The sequence below is a fragment of the Centroberyx gerrardi genome, chromosome 21, assembly GCF_048128805.1.
Source record: "Centroberyx gerrardi isolate f3 chromosome 21, fCenGer3.hap1.cur.20231027, whole genome shotgun sequence".
In the NCBI taxonomy this organism is placed as follows: Eukaryota; Metazoa; Chordata; class Actinopteri; order Beryciformes; family Berycidae; genus Centroberyx; species Centroberyx gerrardi.
The window spans coordinates 19,750,307-19,760,306 of NC_136017.1; positions in this window are offsets into that span (position 1 = coordinate 19,750,307).

The window sequence follows — 10,000 nt, forward strand, 5'->3', positions numbered from 1 at the left end:
ATCTACACATTGTGAAACATAATTTACACTCCTCTTACCTTTTGAATCTGTTTTTAGATAGCCTCATTAAGATAGCAATATTGGAAGTCAAGTGGAGACTTAGCACTCATCACCTAAACTATTCACCTCTGAATATATTAATTAGCACTCATCTACAGGTTGACAACATTGTGGGGGAAGCCCCATTCACACTTGACCCTGCCTTGTTTTCATAAAAGATGTTAGAACAGCCTCCATGTGAAAAACAATCACAGGAGTGGTTTCGAAATGTTGAGAGTCTGGTAGCAAACAACCTATGTGCTGAATGCAGGAGAAATTACCCGGATTTTCAACAATGTCACCATATAGTCTAAAGCAATATCAGAACAGCTGCTCAAATTCAACACAAACTTTTACTCAGTTTCACACAAAGATTGAAATCTACACATTGTGAAACATAATTTACTCTCCTTTTACCTTTGGAGTCTGTTTTTAGATAGCCTCATGATGTGAGCAGATGAATGAGTTAGCTTCTGTTAACCAGCCAGGTTGTGCTGGCATTGAATGCCTGAGCTTGTTGGAAAGAAGAGAATGTAATCTATCTACACTGTGATGTGCAACTGTCACAACTGTTCAACTATCTAAGCCTTAATTTGATGTACAGAGAAAAAAAGCCTCCATGGGAAAAACTATCACAGGAGTGGTTTCGAAATGTTGAGAGTCTTGTATTAAACAACCTATGTGCTGAATGCAGGAGAAATTACCCGGATTTTCAACAATGTCACCATATAGTCTAAACCAATATCAGAACAGCTGCTCAAATTCAACACAAACTTTTACTCAGTTTCACACAAAGATTGAAATCTACACATTGTGAAACATAATTTACTCTCCTTTTACCTTTGGAGTCTGTTTTTAGATAGCCTCATGATGTGAGCAGATGAATGAGTTAGCTTCTGTTAACCAGCCAGGTTGTGCTGGCATTGAATGCCTGAGCTTGTTGGAAAGAAGAGAATGTAATCTATCTACACTGTGATGTGCAACTGTCACAACTGTTCAACTATCTAAGCCTTAATTTGATGTACAGAGAAAAAAAGCCTCCATGGGAAAAACTATCACAGGAGTGGTTTCGAAATGTTGAGAGTCTTGTAGCAAACAACCTATGTGCTGAATGCAGGAGAAAATACCCGGATTTTCAACAATGTCACCATATAGTCTAAACCAATATCAGAACAGCTGCTCAAATTCAACACAAACTTTTACTCAGTTTCACACAAAGATTGAAATCTACACATTGTGAAACATAATTTACACTCCTTTTACCCTTTGAATCTGTTTTTAGATAGCCTCATTAAGATAGCAAAATTGGAAGTCAAGTGGAGACTTAGCACTCATCACCTAAACTATTCACCCCCACCCTACGCACCTCCCAGGGGGAGACCGGTGTCTCAAAGACTGAGTTATCAGCCTTAGTTGATGTTCGGAATTGACCCAGGCCCGCGCAGGCATCAACATTTTCCCATTTCTCCTTGAATGCCTTTTCCTGCTGGAAAGCTGGAATTACCACCAGACTTGCCCTCCAATGGATCCTCGTTAAAGGATTTAAAGTGTACTCATTCCAATTACAGGGCATAAGAATTTGTTCTTAATGACTTGCCTGGTTAAATAAAGGTTAAACCTCCTGTTGGCAGTTTGGGACTAGCAGAGAGGTAGTCAGGTACTGCTTGAAACCCGTCAAAATTGCAGCTTCACGTGGGAACTTTTCATAAAGTCCCATCTGCTGCATTTTGACCCTCAGTGATGTCTGGTACTGGGCCGTGTCCCTGAGAAAATACAGAGAAAATTAGCTCAAAGGAACTTACAGATGTTCACAGCCAAAGATCATTGATTGCACTTGTGTGTGTTGAGTGAGGTGATGAACTTACTTTTGCCATGTTGGGTCACTTGGACCAGCATCCTCACTGGAATCAGAGCCGGGGGTCTCTTCAGAGCCTCTACGGTCCTCTTCTGTGCTGCCACTGGCCGGGATGGGGGCTTGCTCGGCGGCAGCTGCAGTGGTTGGTTGCTCGTCGCTGGGTTCAATGTCTGCGTCCATGGGGGCATTGAGGACGAAGAAGTTTCTTCTACGAAGATCTTCAAGAAGAGCCAGTCTGGAAGGCCTGTGGGGGTACCGCCTGCACATCTCGGCGTAGTCCCAGGTTCTGCCTTGGCGGGTCCAAGCCTTCATCGACTCCTTGGCCCTCTGCAGCTCTGCCTGCCTCTCCACAGCTGTGTTGCGTTTCATGCAGACCCTGGCCAGGTGGGCAGACAGTACTTCCTGAGGTTTCTCGCACAGCAGGCAGTGGATGATGCGGCGATCCTTCTCGCTGTGAGAGAGAAAGAGAGACAGTAGACAATGTTTATATATATCTATATATATATATATATAGATATATATCAATCTTTGGGGCAGCCAGGAGCAAGAGGAATTCGTAATGACTGGCAATAGGTATTCCAGTCAGGAGCGGGGGTCACCATAGCCGTGACTCTGTTGGCCATCTTCCGCAGCTTTTTGCACTTCTTTTTGATTTGCACAGGCTGGTGATTAGGGAACATCTTTTGGGCAATATCATAGAAGCCCCTAACACCGCCTTTGGACTTCATCAGTTCTTGCAGGCGTTGAACTTCTACCAGCGTCCAGTTGCCTGTGCTATCAATATCATTTTTATTGTCACTTTTGACCCCCGCTCTTGCAGCAAAAAGCTGAAAGTGTTTCTTCCTCATATGGATCGTGAGACCGCCCCTTGCAGAAAAGGCTTTAGTGCAATAGTCGCACTTGTGGGTTCCCAATCCCGATTCTGCATCCTGGAGACTGTCCACCTGTGATGAAAGATAAAGAGAAGTTGTATGAATTTATTGATGCAGTGAAAGAAAAGGAGAGGCCTGCAGGGCCCCTCACTGGCAACTCTGGCACGCACACACACACACACACACACACACACACACACACACACACACACATCTTAATGGGCCTGCATTCAAACTTTACCTGCTGCTATGTTGGTCAGTCATCCAGCCACTCGAGTTCCAGCCCTTCTCCTCGGAAAGACTTCCTGTTCACTCCGTAGTTGAACCGGACCTCTTCGCTGATGGAAATGTCTTTGGAGGCCTGGAACAGGATGACATCCCTCACTCCTTCCGGGAAGTTCATCTTGCAGTAGCGTGGCGTGACATTGCTGTTCTTCCGCGAATGGTTGATCATTCTGCCAAGGGTTTCTTCAGATGGGTGACACTCGCAAGGAAACGTCTGGGCGTCGATGCAAAGGTCGCGACCATCATGAGTCTTGAAAAAAAAAAGGTAGCCCATCTCATCCTGCATGGACTCCATCATCTTCCTGCCCTCTGCTGCTGTGATTACCTTGCCATGATAATCACAGATGATGGAGCCCTTGGCAAAGGATTTGGTGGCAACAACTCCTGTGGTCAAAAGAAGGTGACATTAGTGTGTGAATATGTGAATTTACAGAGAAAACAGGAGAGCAAAGGAAAACAAGTGAACAATTCATGTACTAACATAATATACAAGTATGCTGGAAATGGCAAGAATACATTTGTTAAACCTAATAGCTTGCTTGTTGGATTAATGCTCTCCTGCTCACAAGACATTTTTACATACCTTTCCCTTTGTCGCCACCAAAATCCTTGATGGCCAGGCCTGTCCACCTCTGCCTTGTGACCCTCCTAATGATGCGTGGATCACTCTCAACCTGCACCCTCTTGGCTGGTTTCCACTTTGCCACAATGTCCTCAGGACGGGGATGGTTGGCAGTCCACCCCTCATCCCTGATGACCTTTGTGACCTTCTGGACAGTTGGGGGGTGTCTTGTACATTGGGCTGTCAAAGAGAGAAAATTGAAATTTAAATTCTTGTCCACACTTGTGAATTCTACGTTACTTTTGTTTATAGAAATGTTGTTAATCATTTAATTTAATCATTGCATAATAAAGTATTTACACTTACACAAGAGGTATTCCTCCCGCTTGCCATACTGCACAGCCCTCCACCTGTCATAAAACACTCTGTCAGTCGGAAACCCAGCGTCGGTCCGTTGCTTCTTAGTGGGCGGCTGGCCAGTCGCTGTCACCGGGAAGTGCTGGATAAACACTGTAAAGTCCCTGCCGTCCTGTTCAGCGGTGTCTCTGCCTCTCTTTTCTCTCCGACCACTCCTCGCATCCCCTGACTCATCAGTAGAAGAACTGCAAGATGGAGAAGATTTCATGGTTAAACACTGACAAACAGCTGGACTGACCTTGGAAGCAGCTGTGAGAGAGAGAATAGTTGAAGGTTGTGTGTTTTGGATGATGACACATACCGTTTCAAACTGTTGAACAGGTTGGCGGTGGCCACGATACCCTCCAGGGTCCTCATCCTGTAGTGGGCCATGTAGTGTGCCGCTGCACTTTTCTGCTCCTCTGAAAAGTTTGCACTCACCGCTGTCTCTGCAACTTTTCTGATTTCTTGGCTGGTGATGTTTGGTAATTTGTAGCTGCAATGAAGAAGAAATCTCAGATTACAATCCCACTCTCAACCCTGAATTCTTTCAGTTCTTTTTTTTTTTTACAGAAAATAGCCCTAACCCTAACCTTCTGCTCACATCGTTGAGACTGGGAAAACAGCCTCCTCCATCCAGCACATGTGCTGCATTTTACGAGGTCTCAGCATGTTCATGTTTCAATTTTTCTCCTGTTTTTATAATATTATTTGAATAATATTATAGAAAGAGTACAAAACCAGTCTACCAATTGAATCCTTGTCTACCTTCTCTGTACAGTACATATTAATATATACATGTTAGTACATGGGATTCTGCTAATACTTACTGTTCATGCAGACGTCTGAGGTCGTTGGTGGCGCTGGAAATTGGTCCGCCGGATTTGGACAGGAAAAATTTGCCCTCATCATCCACACCGTCCTGCATACATCCTTGGCGGATGCCATGGTAGTATTCGTCCAGCATCTGTGGAGATAAGATATGAATGAAGTTAATACTTGAGAAATTATTGATGGAGCCTTTGGTCAAAACAGTGAAGAAATGGACCAACGAGGCAAAGCAGGAACTGATTCTGATTCTGGTGTTACAGTTATTCATGGTGAGTTTTTTCAGCCTGTTAGAGAACTTACTGCAGCCTCCTCCTCGGTGAGGGCAAATGCCGCAATCTGCATTGTGGCCGTTTTATGTTGGCTGACCCCCACACAGACTCGTCCATCAACGCGCTTCTGGTCGAGCCACTCTGACGTCTGGAAAACAATGAAGGACACCGTGGGAATTAATGACATGAACAAAGTAACCCTGTTCTATTTGAATCTGGACATGCAATATTTTCTACTGACTACATGCAATACTTTGTACCAACTGAGGAAACACTGAGGGGGAAAAGTACTTACTGTCAATCCCTCCACTGCTCCGGGTCTCTGGAAATGTTTTAGGATCAGGATGGCTTCGCAGTGGTAGCGGAACAGCGTCTTCTCCTCTTCTTCCACATGCTGGTGCTGCAGGAGCCTCCCGTAGATGCCCAGCATGTCCTTGTTTGACTCGCGGAGGACTCTCTGGCAGTCATGGAGAGTCACCTGGCCATGAATGAAGCGGTCGTACCTAGAATGATAAGATAAAACAAAACACCAATGAGGAGGAGAGCTAGAGATTTTTCTGTATCACATAATCCTGGCAGCCTTCCAAGTACTATCCACATGAGAGAAGTCATTAAAGGAAAGGTAGAGCAGGGAGATTAACAACTCACCTTTTTTGGCATGTGGCTTTGCTGAGGGCCTTTGCCACTGGCTTCCTCAAGGTGTTGAGCAGCTCAATGTATGCCTGACACTTCCTGTGGAAGTCCGGGTCCGCTGCAGCCAAATCCAGGCGTGTCTTGAGATACTGGACACACCGGATCATGTTCTTTATGTAGTTGATGATGGTGGATGGACTCATCTGCACTACTCTCAGCCTGTTAAGGAAGTCTTGGGTTTCCGTGCTCTTCAGGAGAAAGTCCATGCTCACCTCATTCCCGCTCGGCTGGATGTACCTGAGCATCCTGGAGACATTGTCTACCTGTGATGAAAGAGGAAGAGAAGAAGTGTGAATTGCTACAGAGCTGCAGTCTGTGTGTGTATGGGGGTGTGTGCGCGTGTCAATGAGCCTGTTGTCACACTATAGAGATGCTAATAAGTCTACAGGCTGCAAAGAGCAACACAGAGAGCAGAATACTATAGTGTAAGATGTAAATAAGAATTTGTTCTTAATGACTTGCCTGGTTAAATAAAGGTTAAATAAATAAATAAAATGTGGTTAGATCTTACCTCCTGTTGGCAGTTTGGGACTAGCAGAGAGGTAGTCAGGTACTGCTTGAACCCCGTCAAAATTGCAGCTTCACGTGGGAACTTTTCATAAAGTCCCATCTGCTGCATTTTGACCCTCAGGGTTGTCTGGTACTGGGCCGTGTCCCTGAGAAAATACAGAGAAAATTAGCTCAAAGGAACTTACAGATGTTCACAGCCAAAGATCATTGATGCAACTTGTGTGTGTTGAGTGAGGTGATGAACTTACTTTTGCCATGTTGGGTCACTTGGACCAGCATCCTCACTGGAATCAGTGCCGGGGGTCTCTTCAGCGCCTCTACGGTCTTCTTCTGTGCTGCCACTGGCCGGGATGGGGGCTTGCTCGGCAGCAGCTGAAGTTGATGGTTGCTCGTCGCTGGGTTCAATGTCTGCGTCCATGGGGGCATTGAGGACGAAGAAGTTTCTTCTACGAAGATCTTCAAGAAGAGCCAGTCTGGAAGGCCTGTGGGGGTACCGCCTGCACATCTCGGCGTAGTCCCAGGTTCTGCCTTGGCGGGTCCAATCCTTCATCGACTTCTTGGCCCTCTGCAGCTCTGCCTGCCTCTCCACAACTGTGTTGCGCTTCATGCAGACCCTGGCCAGGTGGGCAGACAGTACTTCCTGGGGTTTCTCGCACAGCAGGCAATGGATGATGCGGCGATCCGAGCTGTGAGAGAGAAAGAGAGAAAGTAGACAGTCAGTGAAACCACCCCTGACTTATTTTAAGAAATCTTTTCAAGTGAATATCACTTACTGCACTGGCAGCCACATTTGCATGTTTCAAGCAAAATACAATTCAACTAGTGAAAACAAATTGGTACTTACTTTGCAGCCTGTCCTGCCATTGTCCTCAGAAAAGTCTTTTTCACAAAAAGAAGAAAAAAAAACCCAAAGCTCTTGGGAAGAGAGAAAGCAAGAAAATAAACCAAAAAAGAATAGAAATAGAAATAGCAGGCGAAAAAAATCCTTTTAAAAAAGCAAGAAACTTCAAAAAAGAGTTTTCTTCAGAAGTCTACAGGTTCTATGAAATTCTCTTCCAAAATGGCAAAGAGGTGGTGTGTGTGATCAGAATTGAAAACACACTGATGCAGTGGAGTTTACCTGCAGTATTTATCCTCCATGATGATGCCATAGGCCCATTAGCTTGATTGTGGCCTATCAAAGGTGGGAGGAGTTTGTGACTCATCATGTGAATGGGGCTTCCCCCACAATGTTGTCAACCTGTAAATGAGTGCTAATTAATATATTCAGAGGTGAATAGTGTAGGTGATGTTCCAAATTTAGGTGTGACCTAATTGGAGAGGGCTGGAGCCTAGGAACATTCAGTGTTCGATATGAGGCACTGGAATTAGGGAGAGGAGACGGCAGATCCCACAAAAAGGAGATTTATTGTGGCTTGGTCATTCCCTTTAAAGTCATTAAGTGTTTCTATTCAGTGCTTCAACAGCGTCCCCCCCGTCTTCAGGAGAGTTGATATGTTTCTGTTGCTGTGTAGTTCCTCTTCCAAATCGGCCAACACTGAGGTTTCCCACATAAAAGGGGAAATACATCTTCGGCTCTTTCTCATCCTCACGTTTGTCTCTTGGGACTGGGCTTTCTGGGTGTGTGTTCTGCAGAGTGGGTCAGGTTTGGGCAACTAATTTCATCTGAGCTGGTGTGCGACTGTTCTAACATCTTTTATGAAAACAAGGCAGGGTCAAGTGTGAATGGGGCTTCCCCCACACATTGTTGAAAATCCGGGTAATTTCTCCTGCATTCAGCACATAGGTTGTTTGCTCCCAGAGTCTCAACATTTTGAAACCACTCCTGTGATTGTTTTTCACATGGAGGCTGTTCTAACATCTTTTATGACAACAAGGCAGGGTCAAGTGTGAATGGGGCTTCCCCCACAATGTTGTCAACCTGTAGATGAGTGCTAATTAATATATTCAGAGGTGAATAGTTTAGGTGATGAGTGCTAAGTCTCCACTTGACTTCCAATATTGCTATCTTAATGAGGCTATCTAAAAACAGATTCAAAGGGTAAAAGGAGTGTAAATTATGTTTCACAATGTGTAGATTTCAATCTTTGTGTGAAACTGAGTAAAAGTTTGTGTTGAATTTGAGCAGCTGTTCTGATATTGGTTTAGACTATGTGGTGACATTGTTGAAAATCCGGGTAATTTCTCCTGCATTCAGCACATAGGTTGTTTGCTACCAGACTCTCAACATTTCGAAACCACTCCTGTGATAGTTTTTCCCATGGAGGCTTTTTTTCTCTGTACATCAAATTAAGGCTTAGATAGTTGAACAGTTGTGACAGTTGCACATCACAGTGTAGATAGATTACATTCTCTTCTTTCCAACAAGCTCAGGCATTCAATGCCAGCACAACCTGGCTGGTTAACAGAAGCTAACTCATTCGTCTGCTCACATCATGAGGCTATCTAAAAACAGACTCCAAAGGTAAAAGGAGAGTAAATTATGTTTCACAATGTGTAGATTTCAATCTTTGTGTGAAACTGAGTAAAAGTTTGTGTTGAACTTGAGCAGCTGTTCTGATATTGCTTTAGACTATATGATCACATTGTTGAAAATCCGGGTAATTTCTCCTGCATTCAGCACATAGGTTGTTTGCTCCCAGAGTCTCAACATTTTGAAACCACTCCTGTGATTGTTTTTCACATGGAGGCTGTTCTAACATCTTTTATGACAACAAGGCAGGGTCAAGTGTGAATGGGGCTTCCCCCACAATGTTGTCAACCTGTAAATGAGTGCTAATTAATATATTCAGAGGTGAATAGTGTAGGTGATGAGTGCTAAGTCTCCACTTGACTTCCAATATTGCTATCTTAATGAGGCTATCTAAAAACAGATTCCAAAGGTAAGAGGAGTGTAAGGGAGAGGAGGCCTCGGCCTTGGAGAGAGCAAACCATCCTGGTACAAGGCAACTCCATCTCAGCGACGAGGTCTTGTGGTCGAGGAGGTGTGCCGGCAAGAACAGGTAGCGAGGTGCGCAAAGGCCATTTCTCAAGCAAAGCAAGGGCAGTGGATGAGATGGGAGGGAGTTGAGAAGAGAAAGTTCTCTTGGAAGGAGTTGTGGGACATGGAAGCATTTCGAACCAGCTTCATTATACGAGCCACGTACGATGTCCTGCCATCTCCCAAGAACCTCAGCCAATGGTACGGCGAAGACCCTACGTGCCCCCTCTGTCCATCTCCAGCAAACCTGAAGCACATTCTTGTCGGCTGCAAGACAAGCCTTACACAAGGCCGTTACACCTGGCGGCACAACCAGGTACTGAAGTGCCTAGCAGCTACGCTGGAGAGCAGACGGACAACCATCAACGCCCTGCCTCCTCTGTCATCCCATCCTGCATCTGCAAGAGAGTTTGTCCGTGAAGGTGCGAAGCAGCCCAAGGCCTGTACCCCACATCCAGAGGCCGGGCAGTTGGGAGCGGCACGGGACTGGAAGTTACTGGCGGACCTGGAACAGAGGCTCTGCTTCCCATCTGAGATCGCCACGACCAACCTCAGACCGGACCTCTTGCTTTGGTCCACCTCACTTCGCACTGTCTACATCATAGAGCTTACAGTGCCCTGGGAGGACGCTGTGGGCGAGGCCTACGAACGTAAGAGGCTTAAGTAGGCTGAGCTGGCAGCCGACGCTGAACAACATGGCTGGAAAGC